The sequence below is a fragment of the Camelus dromedarius genome, chromosome 31 (assembly GCF_036321535.1).
Source record: "Camelus dromedarius isolate mCamDro1 chromosome 31, mCamDro1.pat, whole genome shotgun sequence".
Lineage (NCBI taxonomy): Eukaryota > Metazoa > Chordata > Mammalia > Artiodactyla > Camelidae > Camelus > Camelus dromedarius.
This window is the reverse complement of record NC_087466.1, coordinates 7,095,137-7,114,289: the sequence shown is the minus strand read 5'-3', so window position 1 is coordinate 7,114,289 and position 19,153 is coordinate 7,095,137.

Here is a 19,153-nt window from a genome sequence, read left to right as displayed (position 1 = left end):
AGAGGCAGGCAAGGACCCCCAGGATGCCCAGGCGAGTGAGAAGAGGACATGGGGCTGGTGGAGGCCTGCAGTCACCCCTTGTCCCTGCCGCCTCGTCACCCTCACTGTCCTTTCCTGCACAAACACCAGCTTTGTTGGCCAAACAAACCCGGGTGGAGTCTGAGCTGCAATCTCCTTGGTGTGGCAACTGTTACCATGTGGAGAGACACCCCCATCTAAACATCCCAGGCTCCAGGGTCCTGCGCTGGCTCCAGCTCTGCAGGCCGGGGGCGGGGGCGAGTGTGAGCCGGGCAGCCCCCCAGGGAGGCGGGCAGTGGGGGGAGGTGAGGAGCCGGGCACAGATCTCCCGCCTCCCCCAAGTCTGGAAAAATAAGTGTTCCTCTGCCTCTTTCTTTTTTTCCTTCCCTTTCCCCTTCTCCTATCACAGCCAAACCCATCACACATCCCAGGCAATTTTTCTTTTTTTTAAGGAAAACAAGTCTTTCGAGACAGAGGTGACCCCGGCGGTGATAAGTGAGGAGGTTCACCTGAGAGAGTGTTATCAGCTCTCCATGGCTGCCCGGGCCTCAGATTTCTCATTTCGATGAGGAGGCCGGGGAAATTGGATGCAGCCCGACGTTCCTCCTCTGATGAGCCTCCTGGAGCCCAGCCTGCAAGGGCGACGCTGGGCCTCTCTCAGAGGTCGGGGCATGCGGGGAGGAGGGCGGGCTGGAGGGGCCCTGGGGCTGCTGGGGATGGGTTTTCTGGAGTGATTTTCCCTTCTTGCTTCCTCTTTCTGCAGCGTCCAGCCTGGCCTGGCCTCCCTCTTCCCTGCTGTTTCAGCTGAGGACCTTCCTGGGTCTGGGGGAGATGCCCCTGAGGCCAGCTCAGCCGCCAGAACCAGCCCCATGGCGGACGCAGACCTTCCTCCCACCCCAGAGGCACCCAAGCCACCACCTCTTTCCTTCTTTCAACATCCCATCTGGGGTGGGCAAACTTGGGCAGTGAAGGACCCAAGAGTAAATACTTTCAGCTTTGCCGCCCACTCGGTCTCCATCACATCCCTGAACCCTGGTCTTGTAGCATTCGAGGGACCACATCATGTGACAGATGAGGAAATCGAGGCTCAAAGAGAGGCTAGTTGCCCGAGGACATGGGCCAAGGATTTGCACCCAAGTTCAGAGCCCACACTCTTGCCACCATGTCCTTCAGGGATGGAAGGGACAGAGGTGTGGCATCTCTTGTCTGCCTGAGGGACTGTGTGGGGACCCTCTATCTGCCAGCAGCTTCTCTGTCTGGTGAGACTGGTCAGCCTATGGTCCACTGGTCTGGTTTTCTGGTAGGCCGGTCCACTTGGGGCGGGACGGTGGAGCCCCAAGGCTTCTGCCCCAGGCACCCATGGCCCCCACACCTGTCCTGTCCCCTCTCCTAGCACCTGTACCTCCCACTTCCCAGTTCTCCGTGCCCCTTCCCTTCTTCTCCACCCTTGGGTCCCTTCTCTGAGGACGTACAGATGCTCACTGACACAGACGCTCGGAGAACAAACGTGTGGTCAGAGCTGCTGACAAGGGACTCACTCTGCATCACACCTTGTCCCCCCTCTAGCTGGACAGAGGACCACTGATTCATTATCAGATGTCCCCGAGCGCCCACTGTGTGCCAGACTCTAGGCTGGAGATAGACAAGAGCGAGAGCTTTCGTCCATCCCCAAGGAGCGGAGAGCCTGGTGGGAGAGGCAGACGGGCACCCAAGGGGCGGTGTCAGGGGGCAGAGAGGGGTCAGTGCTGAACCAGAAGGCTGTGGACCTGGGACTGGCTGAGAGGTTGACTCAACATCACAGACCCACTGTGAGTCAGGCAAAGGACCCACTGTGGGCAGCGTGATTTGGGGAAAGGGTGCCTGGGCATCCTGGAAGAGGTGGCTGCGGCCCTGAGCAGCATTGCCACAGGCAGCCAGCAGGACGACATCAGCATATAAAGGGCCTTGAATGCCAAGCAGAGAAACCTGCAGGTCTTGGCATTGGCCGGGCACTGTGTGGGTTCGGATCTAGGCCCAGGCTCTGTATAGCCGTGGGTCACAGTAAGTGCTTCAATAAATAATACAGCTGTTATGGTCATTATTATTATTACAGAACTATCACTATTGTCGACAGTATTTTTCCTGCCAGTCTAACTACTTCAAGATAAGTAGACTTTCTTGTGTTTCTCCCAACTCTGAGCATTCCAGATTCCCTTATCCTAGAAAAGAAGACCAGATAAGAGAAATTACCTTTCCCCTATTTTATCCATTAGGATTAAGACTGACTGAGAGAAAAATCAAATAACAGTGGCTTCAACAAGATAGAAGGTGATGTCTCATTGACATAAGAGAAGTCCAGAGGGAAACAGTCCACTTTCTATATGGAACTTATTCCTCGTGGTCCAATATGGCTGCATGAGCATCAGCCATCATGTTGACCTTCCAGTCAGCAGGAAGTTGGCAAGGGGGAAGAAGAGGCAAAGGGGCACCCACCCACTCTGTTTTAAAGAGGTTTCTTTGGAACTCTTTCCACATCACTCTGCTTGCATCTCATTGACCAAAATTTAGTCACAAGGGAGGTTGAGAAATACAGTCTTTATTTTGGGAAGCCACGTACCCAGCCAAAAAATTGCAAGCTCCATTAGCAAGAGGGAGCAAACTCAGAGTTTCTGCTGCCCTTACTATGGGGGAGGTGGGAAAGTTTGGTCTCCCAAGGCAGCCTGGAACACACCTATTGGAGGATTATCTTTTGAGGGTCCCAGACCTGGTAAGAAGAAACATGCACATTCAGGTGGCATTTTACTGTGTGCCAGGCACCCTGCCAACCCTCCACCTTCACATTGTGAAGTAGAAGATGAGAAAGTCCAGGGTCAGAGGGGAGAGTCTTCTCAAGATCAGCTAGCTGGCCAGGGATGGGGCTAGATTCTTCTGGGAGGCCAACCTCAGACCACTTTGCAATAAAGCTCCCCCTGAGCTGTGGAGAATATGTTCCTTCCCTTTCTGTCTTGACTCTGAGAGGCAGAGATGGAGAGAGAGATACACACACATACACACAGAGCGAGTGGGTATATGTGTTCGCGTCTCTCTCCAGCTCTGTCTCGCTGCCTCTCTCTTTCTCCTTTCCCCCTCCCTTCTTGAAAAACAATACAGAACTTTAATTTACCAAAGCTCACTCTTCCCAATCAAGGAGGCATCCCTGTTTCCTCCCTCCCCAAGTAGGACCCCCACTTACTGCGTGTCTGCCGATCCCTGCCGGGAAGTCACGCAGCTAAACGGGCAGCCGGGCACCGGGGCAGGGCTCTGCTGGGAAGGGCTGGGGCTGGATGTCCCTGGGCTTTGAGGATCGTGTCCGCACCTGCCCTGAGCATCTGGGGCTGCACTGCCTTCCGCGCAGCCATCAGGGCGGGCGGAGGCAAATGTGTTCAGGACGCCAGCCTGGCGAGAGAGGCGGGCGGCCCTAGAGACAGACATCACCGGCAGGCGTGCCCTGACAGCAACCCATCTCGCTGGTGGGGAACGGGGGCTTAAGGGCTTCTCAGCTTGAGCCGCAGCCTCCCCGACAGAAAGGGCCAAAGACAGCATTCAAATCGGGTGGCTTCAGATTTTCAGCTCATAGCTACGTCCTCATCGCCCCGTCCCAGCCCCATCCCAGCTGCTTCCCGGGGAGTTTGCTAGGTCCTCAAGTCCACGGCGACCTGGGGTCTCAGCAAAGGCCCGGGTGATCCAGACCCAAGCTGTGCAAGGGGGATAGTTTTCACACACGAATCCACACATACACACACAGGCACACACATGGATACACAGAAGCACACACATATCTGCACACGGGCACGCACGTGGACATGCGCTGCCACAGGTGTGCACACTTGCAGGCACGTGGACACACCTACAAACAGACACACGTGCTTGCACACGCACACGTGTGCACACACCCTATGTTCCAAGCGGGGACCCAGTCTCTCTGACCCCAGCATGGAGGAGGGGCCAGTTTCCAGATGTCTCTTTCTGTGGCCTGACCCGCCCTGGAGATGGCCAAGGGTGGAGAAAAAACAAGAGCCCAGAACTGAGCTCAGTCCCTCTGATTTGCGCTCTTCAGGCCCCCGATTTGGGGGTCTTTGGGAGTAATTTGGAGTCATCCAGCTCAGCCTCCCACTTACAGAACCTTCTCCCAAGTCCAGCCTGTGAGCTTGAATGCCTCCAGGGGCAGGGAGCTCACTTCACCCCTGGGCACCCACCCCAGTGCCAGGAAGCTCATGATGTCAGAAGGATCCTCTCTTGCCAGCCACGTGACGGGAAGAAAGCCCCTCAACCTCTCTGGGCCTCCGTTTGCAACCGTGAAAGGGGTCGGAGTACCCTCCACCCTTTGGTCTCTGCCCCTCTGAGGCTCAAATGCCATCAGGTGTGGACAGCTCGTCCCCAAGGGGACAAACACGTGAGAGTCATTACTCTTCATCATGGCCTCCTCCAAAGCCAGCAGGAGCACGGTGTCCCGAGCGCGAAGAGGGGAGGATCAGAGAGCCCGCAGAAATGAGTGACCACTGGCCAGTGGCCTCCCGGGACCTTGAATTCTCAGGGAGAGTTGGGCTGGGTGCTCACGGGGGCCTCACTGCGGTGGGCCAGAGGCCAGCACACGTGAGCAAGGGCACACAGGAATGTGGCAGAAAAAATACTCTGGATCAACCCCTGCCATTGGCTCCTGTGTCATGGCTGGGGAGCCCACCTGCTTCCCTGGGCCTCAGTTTCCCCAATTCTTATCCTGGGGAGAGAAGCATGCCAACCTCAGCAGGCTGCTGTGAAGGTCCAATCGCAAAACAATAGGTATTAAACTGCATGATTATTGATTTCAACCAAACTATTCTATAGATAGGAAAACAGAGGCCCAGAGAGGGCAGGTCATTGGTGCAAGGTCACACAGCATGCAGGACCCAGCCCAGGTCATCCATCTCCACCCCTATTCAAGGAAAGGAAAGAACCTACCCCGTGGACATGGAGACCGCCGGCACCGGGAACACCCCATTTCTGCCCGCCAACAACACACACCAAGCCCACTGGGCATTGGACTAACTCCTCGTTTTGCAAAAGATCCCAGACAGAAAACTCCCCCAGAGACGAGGGAAAATGTTTCCCCCAAACCTATTTACTTTTCAAATTTCAGTTGCCATAACAACTCGGCCCAACTATTTATATGAAATCTTCGCCTTCCAAGGCTCGCTGAGCACCGCACTCTGTGCAGAGCTCAACTCAGCCCTTTCAATAACAACACATTTTTTCAATCAATTCGGGTCTGGGACTTTTTTTTTCTATAAACACACATAAAATATGTTGTGCAAAACTTTTAAAAGCTAACAGGGAAACGCTGTGTTTTATAGACCCGTTCCTCTCTGATCGCCACCAATAGATACTTACCGAGGGCCTGATAGTGACAGCAAAGGACCCGGCCAGCCTGGGTTTTTTTTTTTAAAGCATCTTTGAGTTGTTTCTGCTCCCAGTCCTCTGTGGCGTGCCTGGCTGGAGTCAGCAGCGGTCCTGGTGAAGGGCCTTGGGCACTGGCTCCAGCTCAGACCCTGCCCCTCCCAGGCTGGGTGTCCTTGGGAAAGTCAGTGCAGGTCTCTGGCCTGGAAAGGGACAGATGTGGTCCAGCTGGGCCCCTGCCCAAAACTGAAGGTGGAAGATCTCCCGGGCGGGCACCCTGTATCTGAGGCATCCCGCAAACGTCCTGGGAACATGACAGCCACAGGTTTGCGTTCTCAGAAACAATCTCAGCTTTAGTCGTCTGTTCCAGGCTCTTTGTAAGCCTTCGTACAAGCTGTTCCCTTTGCTTGGAATTTCCCCTTTGTCAACCTGTCAAGTTGACATGAAGGGGCCCGCGCTCGGTTTCATGGTCTGCTGTTGCCGTCTTGAAATTCTTAAGTATTTTTGAACAAGAGGCCTGGCGTTTTCATTTTGCAACTGGCTCCTTGGATTCTGTAGCAATTCCGGCCGGTCTCTATTCCAGCACATGGTGTGGATGAAAGCATTTAATTCTGGACAGCCCTTTAAAGCAAGCACTGCTGTGGTATCTGTTTTACAGGTGAGGAAGCTGAGCTCCTAGAAGTCAGAAGTCAAGGAGCATCGTCATCCCCATAGTCCCAATACAAGCTGTTACGCATTAGGCGCTGTTCCAAGCACTTTTCCTGTATTACCTCATCCAATCCTCATGACAGCCCTGTGAGGTGGGAACTATTATGATCCCCTTTTTCCAGAGGCACAGAGAGGTTAGGTAACCTGCTCAAGATCACACAGCAAGCAAGTGGAGAAGCCATGCTTTCCTATGAAGCCCATTGGATTCTCCCCTACATGCCAGTAGCAACTTTCTCAACAGGTCCTGGCCTCTGGGCTTATCCCTTTCAGCCCATTCTCAGCATACTAACCAGAGCCATCCATCTCTCTTAACCTAAGTTTTCATCATGCCACTTTCTGGCTGTAAATCCTCCCACATCCCCCTGGCGAATCTCAAGAAACATTTAACCTCCTTAGCCTGAGACCCTCAATTGTATGACCTCTGCTGACCTCCACAGTCTGTGTGCTCTGGCTCTTGGTGCTCCCGCCCTCCAGATCGTCTGTAGTCAGATCTCTGCACACACCAGGCTTCTTGAATTATCAAATTAGGGACCCCTGATTCCCCACACAGAGTCTAGCACACAGACTATCTAGAACATTTTGCTGGACTGAACTGACCTGTCCGGCTGGAGTCCATCAGGATAGAGCCCACACCATATGGGGCATCATCCTTCACACTCCCTCTCCTCCACCCCCAGAGCCAGGATGCTAAACTCCTCAATGTCCCCCTAATCCAGCTCCTTCTCCCTGTCCCCTGCCAGCACTCCAGCAAGGGCCACCATCATTGCTTACACAGATGTTTGCTCCTCCTTCTCCCCTGCTTCTCTGCCTCTGGGCAAGCCCCTTCTAGTCAGTTCTCCAAACTCCTGCTGGAGAAACATTTTAAAAACACAGATCTAACCATTTCGCTCTCTGCTTAACACACAACATTTTCAAAATGAAATCTAAAAAGCTAACAGGGCTGAGGGGCCTCCATCTCTGACCCTGCCAATCTCACTGGCCATGTCTCCACACCCCCAGCCACCCTAGGCCTCCCTGAACCATTTCCAGCCTCTGGCTTCATGAGCCATTCCTCCTTGCTTGGCTGCCCCAACCTTACCTTCTCCCTTCTGCCTCAGCTAAACAGCTCTTCCTCTGGAAGCTTTCCCGAGCCTCACCTCCTCCCCTCAAAGCAAAGTCAGGCCCCCCCACCAGGCTCCCATAGCTCCCTGTCCTTCTGCATCAAAACATACATCACACTATTATAAACCCTGGTCTGCATGTCTGTGCCCTGTCTCCACATTGAAGGTGAGTTTCCTGAGAGCAGAGGCCATATTTTGTTCCTCGATGTACTTTCCATGTGTGGAACATAGAATATGCTCAACAGATAGTTGGTTAGATGGATTGGTAGATGGGTGCATGAGTAGATAGATGGAATGGTGGCTAGATGGATAGGCGGATGAATGGATGGATGGGATGGTAGATGGATGGTTGGGTGGATGGATGGATGTGTAGATGAATAGATAAATGGAATGGTGGATGTGTAGATGTATGTATATATGGATGGGTGAAAGGTTGGATGGATGGAATGATAAATAGATGGGTGGATGAATGTACAAATAGATGAAAGAAAACCCCAGGAACCATCTTGTAATATTAATATTAATATTTGGATGGTAAGCTACTCAAACTTCTGAGCACATAGTAGGCCAGCAATACATGTTTACTGAATTGATGGTTAAACGAATGTCAGAGGGCAGCTGGGCATCAACCCTCCACGAGCACCAGCTTTTTCTCCTGCTTGTTCCGTTCTCACCCACCTCCATCCTCAGTCTCCCAGCCTCCCAGCCTCCCATTGCTTCCCGCAGCTATCACATGACTCACAGTGGCCAAGCCCCCCAGATCCACGCCTGCACATTAATTATTGAGTGATATAATCCAAATTTATCTAATGAATTAATAATAGGCCATAGGGGTATTTTAATAATGAAATACTTGAAGTTGTGTTTTGATAATTGCAGCCGGCTTTCATAATTACACCGCGGCTGTGAAAATAAAGTCAAAATCAATTAGGCGATGGGAGACGACACCCCAGGAGCGCCCCCTGAAAGACTCAGTGGATAGACCCACCAGGGTCAGTAAGACCAACTTATCTGTGAGCCAGCTGAGGTCTGGGGGTCAAGGCCTTTGCAGAATGGTAGAGCGGGGGAGGGATTCCAAAGAGGACAAGGGAAGGAACATCACTGAAATACGGGAGATGTTTGAGGCAGAAAGTGCTTTAAAGGCCAACAGAACAAGCGTCTGCTTTTACAGATGAGAAGACCGAGGCTCAGAGAGGAACCAGGACTCACCAAGACAGCCTCAAAATAGCCTCCCATCCCTTTCCCTGGGCCATGTCTCTGGACTCGGGCCTGGACCACATGTTGTCCTCCTACCATGACACAACCCTCAGCCGTCTGTCTGAGCCCTCCCTGGCCACGCCTGTTGTCTCAACCCCTGCGACACCCCATACATACAACCAAACCGCGTATCGTCCATGAACTTGGACTTCTCCTCACCTCTCTGCCTTTGTCCCTGCTGTGCCCTCTGCCCAAGATGCGTTCCCTTCTCCACTCCTACTTCTACGCCCTCCCGGCCAAGTCCTCCCAGCAGGGATGACCTCCCTTCCTCCTGCCCTCAAGGGCTCTCGCTACACAGTGATTACTCATCTGTCTCCCCTAAAAAGACAAGGCGCTCCTTTTGTTGCAGAAAAACGTGTGACACCTTGGTGTTATAGCTCAGCGTTACAGCTCAGTTGTGACAGCAACCCGGACTGAAGCGAGAGATAAAGCAAGACTCAAGAGAATTGGAGAACTCATGTTTATTAAGCCAATGGGCCCTGACTTTACACAGGCTTTTATAGGCTACCAGTCTAAACTTTGCAACATTTTGTAACATCATATGCAAATAAGGTATACCAAAGGTGACTAATCAGGAAAATGCTTTGTAGAAATGGACCAATCAGGATTGAAAGAAATAACCAATCAAGAGTGAGGGAAATGGACCAATCAGGAGTGACAGAAATAACCAATCAGGAGTGAGCTCCATGCTAATGAAGCACTACAAATGGACCAATCAGGAGTTAGCTCAGGGAACCAATGGAATTTTAGAGATAAGTCCCACTTTCCTAGAAGTAAGTCCTTTCAGAGGCAAAAAGTGAGATTAAGCCGCTGGGCCAGGAGAGTAGTGGCCCTGCCTGTGGGTCCTGACTTTCTTTTTTTAATGGGGCTTCCCACCTCACTTTAAGCCAAGGACAAGTTCACTGTGTCTCCCTGAGATGTTAACATGGAGGCCTGACCAAGAGTAAATGCACAGTTGTGGACGAGGTTTATTCAAGCCCAGATGTGGACGAGGAGGGAGAAGTGAGAGGAAAGAAGGGGAATAAACAAGGAAGGTTGGTTCTGGAGTTATTTCCAGAATGTGTTTTGCCAAGGCCACCAAAAGGACATTTGGACTGAAAAGTGCTAGTTTGAGGACATCTCACTGGATATTTAAGCAGCAATAAAATTAGATCCGTTAAAGCAAGAGGAATCTTTTCAGGAGGACAAAGAATGCTAATGACGGTAGATTGGTATTCTCACCCCCCTCCCCCTCCCACACACACTCAGCCAAGAAGCCTGGGCTATTGACCCTGAGGTCCTTCTCTAAGACGCGTCCTCAAGAAGGCACTTGAACTTGCTGCAGACTCTGCCCAAAGTAGGTCCCCCATGCAGAGCTGACAAGCGGCAGCTGGGGCTGGAACTGCTGTGATTATGATGTTTCTTCAGACCCTGTGGTAACCCCATCACCGGTAACCATGGAGCCAAGGTCGAACTGCAGATGTCAGCCAGGTTGGACCATCTTGGCCAGCTATGAACCAACAGTCAGGTCTCACGTGTAGGGCTCACATGCGGAAGTAGTTTGGTAACATTAAATGAAGCATCGCCACCTCCCATCCCTTTCCCCTTCCTTCCTTGCTCCACTTCTTAGACTTAAGCTCTTAAGTTTTCTTCTGAGAGGCAGCAAAGTGCTGCAGTTAGAAACACAGACTCTGGAGCCAGACTTTTAGTGTTCAAAGTCCAGCACGGCCACTTACAAGCTGTGTGACCTTAGCTGAGTTTTTTAGCCTCTCTGTGACTCAGTCATTGAGAGGAGTACCGAACTGATTTACGTAAACACGGGATGAAGGGATGCCTCTGTTCTCACCTTCTCTGTTAAGAAGCACCTTGATTTGCAGTGCCCTCTCTGACTCTCAGTGTGGATTGGACGGTACTGGCCCCGCCCACCAGTGCAAGGACTTGGGTAAGTCCATAACTAGCCAATCAGAGTCCATTCTTCTGGCTACAAAGACAGGTCAAGCCCACCAATCAGAGGTAAGGAGGCTCATCCTCAAGAAATATTAGCTAGTGTGACTGTTAAGTTAGTATGACAGATGTCGACTTCCCAAGCTACATCTCACTAGGGGGCAGGAGAGACAATTGAAGTTAGAGGTTTGGGAACCTTGGGCAGATTTGATCAGCACCCTTCCCTCCGTCCTCACCAGCAGGGCTGGGTTAGAAGGCTTCTCTCTTGGCCCACAAAAGCCCCCTGCTCTTTCCTGTTCTAAGATGAAGTAAACCGAGTGATTCTGAGTGTGGGCCTTGGGCCTGCCAGACCTGGTTCAAATCCCAATCCCAACCCTCCCTTCCCAGCTGTGGGGCCCTGGGCCTCATCTCTCACCCCTCAGTTTCTTCACCTGGAAAATAGAGATGAGCACGGAACCTGACCTTGGGAAGATTCTGGGATTGCAGCAAATAAGGCATGCCCAGGACCTGGCACAAAGGAAGGGCTGGGGAAGCGGTGCCAGTCCTTACTCACATGCCCCTTACTGCCTTCGCTTGCAACCGGCTGCTCCATTTCTGTCTGCTGCTCCTAAGGCAGGGCTGCTGGTGCAGAGGATCCCTGTGTCCTCAGCACACCGTGGGGGCGAGGCATGGAGTGGGAGGGGATGAATGAAGAATCAGGGGGAGGGAGAGAAAAAGAGGAAAAGCACACTTGTCTTTATGACACTGAAAGTCCAACTGCCCCAGAATCAAAGAGTGTCTAGAACAGAAGAGACAGAAGACCAGTCTTAAGCCCTTTAATCTGTGGAGACAGAGCCTGTGACTTCTCCAGGGTCACCCAGCGGAGCCTGGCTGAGTAGGCCCCACCCAAGAGCACCCCCAACCCCCCACTTCTCCCCATCCCCTTCCTGTTCCGCATCCCCCTCCTCCCCTCTCCTCCTCCCCTCTCCCTCCCCCTTCTCCTCCTTCTCCCACCCCTCCCCCCACCACATCCTGTCTCCTGTTCCACCTGGCGCATCCCCCTTGCCTCATCCCCTCAGGCCAATCCCAACATGTAGAGCCTCTTCCTGTCTGGAGAAGACTCCACCCTCAAGCCAGGTGCTCCCCTCAGGTGTCTCCTTCCCCAGACAGGCTGGGCCCTGGAAAATATCCTGAGGCCTCCAGGCTGGAAGGAGCACGGTGACTCAGAGCCAGGTGGGAGGATGCTCAGGGAGAAAGAGGCTGGGGGCGCTGGGGGAGGGAGTTCTTTGTCCGTGAGTCAGGCAAATGAGCAAGCATCTTGCCAAATGCTATCAAGAATCTCTTGGCCTGAACTCAAGTATGCAAGACACAAAGGTTCGTTTCCTGTAACTGAACTTGCAGGACTGAAGCCGCCGCACTAAGTGGGTTCTGATCACACCTGCCATTTAACTCATGTGGGGCGGTGACTGTGGTGTGCTGCTCCGGCTTCATGTCTCTTCTGGCCACCCTACCGGGGAGTCTCTGTCTAGTTTGATGGGGAGGGGGCAGGTACTGGTCACCAGATCTTCCCAACCTATTGCTTGAATCTGAGGTTCTGACTTTTGAAGACTTTTCCCCCCAAAGTATTACTCCCTCCTCCAAGTGATAAACAAAGACTGCTTCCCCACCATCGTGGCCTGAAGCGGGGAAAGGGAGGGGTTACAGGAATGCTAGAGGAAAAGCTTGGGTTCCTGTTCCAAGGGGGCATCCTTTCCTGAATGTCTAGTGTGGGCTGCACCCAAGGCACACCTCAAACAAACACGGCAGTGCAAAGGATGTAAGAGGATGGGGAGTGAAGCAAGGAAGGAAAAGACACATCATCGAGCAAGAATCCACTGTGGGCAACTGGGGCTCCTTCCCACTGGGGACCTCTGGGAGCCCTGCGGACCATGCCTGGGAGTGCCCCATCCAAGGAGGGAGCTGGGATATTTATCCTCCAACTCCCATAAGATCTGCCATCAGCCGAGGGGTACTCCCCCAGTACACTGATACCTGTCCCTTCACTGGGGAAGGGACTGGCATTTGGAAGACATGGCGTAGGCTTGCACAGGGATGGTGGGGGCCATGAGCACCAACAGCCCAGGGACGAGAAGTAGTGAGGTTGCAGGCGGCCGGGCAGCTGGATCTGAAAGTAGGCTGGGATGGGAGCTGCGTGGAAGACTGAAAGCTAGAGGTAGCAGGATCAGGTTTTTTTTAAACTCTCTCCGCTGCTACGTGGATGCTGATTGGAGCTGGCCAAGGAGGATCACCTCTTAATAGAGCTGTGCAAAGATGGTGGCCGGGCCTGGGACTGGGTGGGCAGGTGGGCAGAGGGGCTGCAGTTTTAGGGTTGGGTGGATCCTTGGGGAGGCAGGGAGGGCAGTCAAAGGGAGTCAAGGACACCCTTCATTTGGGAGGCTGAGGCTGAGCCCAACTCGTCTCAGGACATGGGCTAACCCTGCCTGGGCTGTCTCAAGATCCAAAGCACTACCTCGTGGACCTCCGACCCCTGTCTGCCCAATAGGATTGTGACTGTGGCCCATTGGTCTGTCCACCAACCTTGGGTCCAAAGTCACTAACGTGTTTGGACCCCTGTATTTCTTCATATCAGCAGGTGTTCAGACAACTCCCCTCCAGAATGATCTCTGAGACCCTGCTCCTGCTGAGAGAAGGCAATGCATCCCTGCCTGGCCAAAAGGCAGATTAACAATGGTGGGAAGGGCTGTTTTTGGAGATGCACCCACCCAGCTCCCAGGCTCTCTGGCCAGTGCCAGGATCGATCTGTCCATTCCCTGATCGTCAGAGGGATCTCCCCGGGGGCTGTGCCTTCTCTACTCTGTGAGCAGCGATGAGTTTTGAACTCCTAAGCCAGACTGGAGGCTTCTCAGCAGACCTACAGGTGATGGAGTAAGTGAGGAGGGGTCCTCAAGTCAGAAAGTGGCTCCAGCAAAGAAAAGCACCTTGAAGAGGTTGGTCCAAAAACACACGTCCACCTAAAGGGAACACTCCTAATAGCCCGAGCCGCTGCTCTTGCTGTGTTGGGTGGTTTTGCTCTGCTTTGGGTTTTTTGCAGCTTGATTGACAGGTCAGGAAGGGAAGGCAGGGCGGATTCCTCTACTTGCAGAACTTTGCCTGGAATGAGTGCATCTTTCAGGGATGGGATTCCTCCCCCGCCAGACACCACGTGGAGGCAAGGGAGTCACTGGGAGGCCGGATGCCTTGCTGACCCACGACCTGATCCTGATGTGAGTAGGACAAGGCAACAGCCAGGTGCCTGGTTCCTTCCTTCTTTCATTTCTTTCTGTTGTAGTAGTTGAAACACTATCATGGTTCATAATTCAGAAAGTACCAAAGGATAGACCCTGAAAAGTCTATCCAGTACGTTTATCCCTCAGTATTTGCAGGGGGTTGATTGGTTCCAGACACCCATGAATCCTCAAATCCACAGATGCTCGAGTTCCTGATATAAAATGGCCCGTAACCTATGAGCATCCTTTAAATCATCTCTAGGTTACTTATGATGCTTAACACGATGTAAATGCTACGTGAACAGTTGTCCGTGAATGGCAAATTCAAGTTCTCCTTTTGGGAACTTACTGGAATTTTTTTCCTGAATATTTTCCATCCTAGGTTGGTTGAACCTGCGGGTGGATGTGGGACCAACAAGTGGCCGGCCAACTCTACGTTGAAGAGTCTCTCCCTGGGTTGCATAATTGTCTGTATATTTAAAACACTGAATTGTACACTTCAGGTGACTTGTATGGGAAGTGAGTCATATCTCAATAAAGCTGCTGAAAACAGAAAGTCTCTCTCCTCCTGACCCTCCATTCTGGTACCACTCTGCTTTCCTGGAGACAAACCTGTGCCCTATTTTCTTTTACCCTTTCCATTCCTTCTTGGATTCTTTGGTGGAGCTGGGGTAAAAGAAAATTGATGCTGTACAAATAAAAGCAATGAATCTCCCTCACTCTTCCTCCCTCTCTGTCAATTAAAAAGCACTTATTATGTGCAAGCATTCCGCCATCCATCACCTGTTTCAAAACTCACCATCATTTAGTGAAGCAGCCATAATTAGTTCCACTTGCCAGATGAGGAGGGAAGTTAAGTGGAGATTTCTCAATTCTGGACATTTCATATAAAGAGAATGATTGAATACACAGTCTTTTGTTGGGGGGTTCTTTCACTTAGCATCATGTTTTCAAGGTTCATCCGTGTTGCAGGGTATGTCAGTGTTGTATTCCTTTTCAAGACTGAATAATATTCCACTGTGTGAAGAGGCCACCTTTGTTTTCTCTGTTTCTCTGTTGATGGGCACATGGATTGTTTATACTTTTGATTGTTGCAAATACTGCTGCTGTGAACATTCATTTGCAGTTTTTAATGTGGGCGTATGTTTTTATCTTCCTTGGGTGGACGCCCGAGAATGGAATTGCTGGGTCATATGGTAAGTCCAGGTTTGGTTGTCTGAGGAGCTGCTGGACTGTTTTCCAAAGCAGTTGCACCTTGTTTCCTTCCCCAGACTTTCGAAGACACTGTTTCTTAAGCCAGGAGTTCACACAAATCATCTTACTGATTCCTTGCCACAACCTACAGAGGAGGTGAACACAGTTCCCCTCACCCTATCTTCCAGATGAAGAAACTGAGGCTTGGGGAGATGGATTCACTGGCCCAGGTCACTCAGCCTGTGTCCAGGATTCCAGCAAATTGCCTGGCCTCAAACCAAGCCACCAAGAAGCTGACGTTTTGGAGGCTGATGTGAGAAATGGGGGCGGGGGCAGCTCTAACACCAAGGGGACCCTCCCCCTTGCCTGCCAGGTGATCCTGGGGCTCAGCCTGCTGGCTGAGTGGGAAAGCCCTCAGGGGCTGGAACTGGAGAGGCCAGTCTTGGGGCTCTGCTGGGGCAGGAGGGAAAACACAAAGGGTTCTTTGTCCTGCGCATTGTTCAGACTCCCAGCCGGCCTTGCTGCGCCCCTCGGACCAACAAGGGACACACTGGGTCTGCAGAGCAGCTGGGCCGTCTTGAGTTCTCCAGGGGGCCCCCGGGATGGGCCTGAAGATTCATTAGGGGCTTGGGAAATATTGGGGGATTAGTGGATACTCCGTGTATGGGAAACCATTCCCCCTGATTTTTTTCACTTGTCTTCTGTCCTTGATTGTAAAGTCACCGGGGACATGATGCAACAGAAAATGAAACATCCCCAAGGACATGTGTGTGTGGCCTCCCACCCTGAGCCCACAGCCAGGTCCATACTTCCTGTGTAACTTTCCAGAAAGTTGTCCTTGCTTATAGACAAAAGCGTATACATGCATGCTAGTGTGTGCACGTGTTCTTTTTTCATATACGATGGGCAGCTTTCAAAATCCATTTTTTTGCTGCACTTTGCACCCAGAGATCATTCCACTGCATAAGAACAGCATCTTCCTCCTTCTCCGTGTCCATGTGATACTACGGAGGCAGCATCCTTTGTTCAATGAGTCTGCATTTAAGTTTTCCTGGTCTTTCCACTACTCCAGCTGGCGTGAATGTCTCGCACAGGAAGCTTTGCACACAAATGTGAGAATGTGCTGTGTGTGTGTGAGATGGGCCTTTGTTTTGTTTCCTCGTGGGGGTGGCCCCAGCACACGCTCTCCAGGGTGGCGTGGGAGCGCCGGTGTGCCCAGCATCCCGCCAGCACAGGGCAGCATCGGCCCTTCCGTTCTCCTTTACTTCTTGCGTACAAAAGAGCACACCCGTCATCAGAGTCTGGCTCAACAGAGTTTCACAAAGTCAAAACGCTTTGTCACCAGCATCCAGATCAAGACCCAGAACATTCCCAGCCCCAGAAGCCTGCGAGTTATGCCCTTCTGAATATCCCCCTGATCCTTGGTCAGTTCTTTTTGCTCATTAAAATCCCCCTCCCCGTGTAACCTCTCTTATCCACACACCTGCCATCCGAGTACTACCGCACGCATAAGCCAGAAAACTTAAAAACCAAAATGCCTTTTTTTTAAAGGAAAAATGCAAAGGTCATCCAAATTCAGTTCACTGCCCTTTTATCATATGGTCCACGGGCTTAAAATTATAACCATCATTGACTATCTTTTAATGGCTGTAAAAATCAACAAAGAATAATTTGTGGCTTGTAACATTTTACCAGATTCAAACTTCAGCATCCATAAATGAAGTTTTATCGGACGGCAGGCATGTCCTTCCGGTATGAATTGTCTCTGATCGCTCTCTGGTTACAACAGCAGAGTCGAAGAGCTGCTTCAGACCCCCTGTGGCCCACAAGGCTGAAAATAGGAACTACCTGGCCCTTTCCAGAATTCTGACTGCACTACTCAGGAGCCCTGGGTCAGTCTCTTCACCTCTTGCAGCATTAGGTTCCCTTTCTGTGGAATGAGACCATAATCCTGCTCCTGTAGAAGTACCAAGAAGACTAAAGGGGACGTTTGTGTGTGCAGGGCCAGCCCAGACGAGACCCAGTCCAAACGCCAGCCCCTTTGCCGGCCTCCAGAAAGTCTCTCTAGATCGGCAGCCACGAGTCCTACTACTTGGTTAATGAGGAGAACTTCCCTCCAGGAGGTACCTCTGTGGGAACAGAAGGAGGGGTTCCCGTGACTCTGAGTGATGCCACCTCCAACACTTATTGTCATAAAGGAAGTTATTCAAACACAATCAATTAGGCACCCATATTAGCATATTTTTCACTGTAATACAGCCATGAAGAGGAGATTCCAGAGACTGTTTATTGCTGTTCCAAGCTAATATTTGTTAAAGTGATTAATATGTTTTTCAAATATCTGTGACAGGCGTGGCTGGCGTTATTTATCTCCAGCGGCTGGAGCCCGTAAGGGTGCGGGGTGGGAGCCCCCAGAAAGGGCCACCAGGTAGCGGCCTCCAGGGCTGCTGGGGACGGTGTCTGCTTCCCCTCCCTTGCTCAGGCCTGGTGCCTTCCATTGTCCCCTGTCCCCTCTGCCTTCACCTCTTCCCTACTGACCATTCCCATCAGCAATCTCCCATCATAACAAATGAAGAGCCCCCAACCCCATCTCCACCAGCCCCTCTGAACCGCCCCCTCCTCCAGCTCTTCCACCATCTTCCTCCTTCCTTCCAAAGCCAAACTCTTCCAAAAAACCCTTCACCCTCCCTACCTCCTTTATGCAACTTCCAGTCCCTGCTTTTACAAACTCATTATGAAATATGAAAAGCGCATGGAACCTTCTAGAACAGCAACGTCCAAAAGGACTTTGTGTGATAACAGAAATGTTCTGTATCTCCACTGTCCAATATGGGAGCCACCAGCCACATCTGGCTACTAAGCACTTGAAGTGTGGCTCGGGTGAGAGAGGAACCACATTTTAAATTTGATTTATTTTTAATGAACTCACATTTAAATTGAAGTCACCCTATTTGAATAGCTAGAGGTTACCACAGGGAACCACTCAGCCCTAGAGAGTCATGTCGTGAACACCTGCACGCCCAGCTTTATTGAACGTCTACCTTTTTTTGTCACATCCGCTTCAGATTTTTTTAAGTCATTAGATGTTTCAAATCTGATCCTGCTTTTTTCTCTGCTGAGAATATTTATGTCTCAGTATTTACCTTTCTCATTCATGCTTTTATGTTTTTACTATATGTGGATCTACAAGCCACCCACAACAATATATTTCACGTTTTGAAACATACACGGTAACCTATCCTAAGCATCATTCTGCAACTTGCTTTGTTTCCCAAATTGGCACAGCACTGGTTCATTTTCACCAACGTATAGCTCCCCACTATATGAGCAGACATCCATTTAGTTTTCGTCCTTCTATTGAGGACCATGTTACCAACGACATTGTGATGAACATCCTGAAACGTATCCCTTTGGGCAACAGGCTAACGTTTCCAGAGGATTTTCACCCAGAAGCAATAGTTCGGTCCAGTTACAAAGCTTTAACTTCACTAGATGCTTCCAGACGGCTCTCCAACCTGGCTGTACCAACTCACACTCCCACCAGTGCCAGGGGAGAGGCCCTGCTTCCCTGCAGGCTCATTGACATGGTATTCTCAAATTTTTAAATTTCTGTTAAGCAGATGGGTGGTGTCTTACGGTTCTTTCCCTTTGTATTTGCTGATTACTAGTGAAGTTAAATACCTTGCATGGCTGTCAGTCATCTGCATTTTCTCTTTTGTGAACTATCTGGTTGTGCCCGCTGCCTATTTTTCTGCTGGGTGGTTGGTGTCATTCTTATTGATTTGCAAGGGCTCTTTACATATTATGGATTCAATTCTCTCTTAGTTATATGTGTTCTGATATCTTTTTCTAGGTTTTGTCTCTTTTAACTTATTTATGATGAGTTTGACTGAAAAGAAGTTCTTTATTTAAAAGTAGTCATATTTGTCCATTTTTCTTTAGGGTTTATGTTTTAGTGCTATGACTAAGAAATCTTCCCTTACCCCAGGGTTATAAAGGAATTCTGTATTTCCATCTGGAGCTTTTAAAAAGTTTTCCTTTTTGTGTGTAGACCTTGACTGCATCTTGAATTTGTTTGTGTGTACGTGTGTTGTGCTGTTCGGAATCTAATATAATATTGTTCTGTTTATGCTCGTTGTCTATACTGCATAATAAAGTTATGCACAAAATTGATTGTTTAAAACAACACGCATTTATTATTTCACAGTTTCTGTGGGTCAGCAGTCTGGGCGCATCTTCGCAAGAGCCTCTGCTTAGAGTGTGTCCAATACTACAGGCAAGGAGTTGGCTGGGGCTGAGTTCTCATCAGAGGCTTGA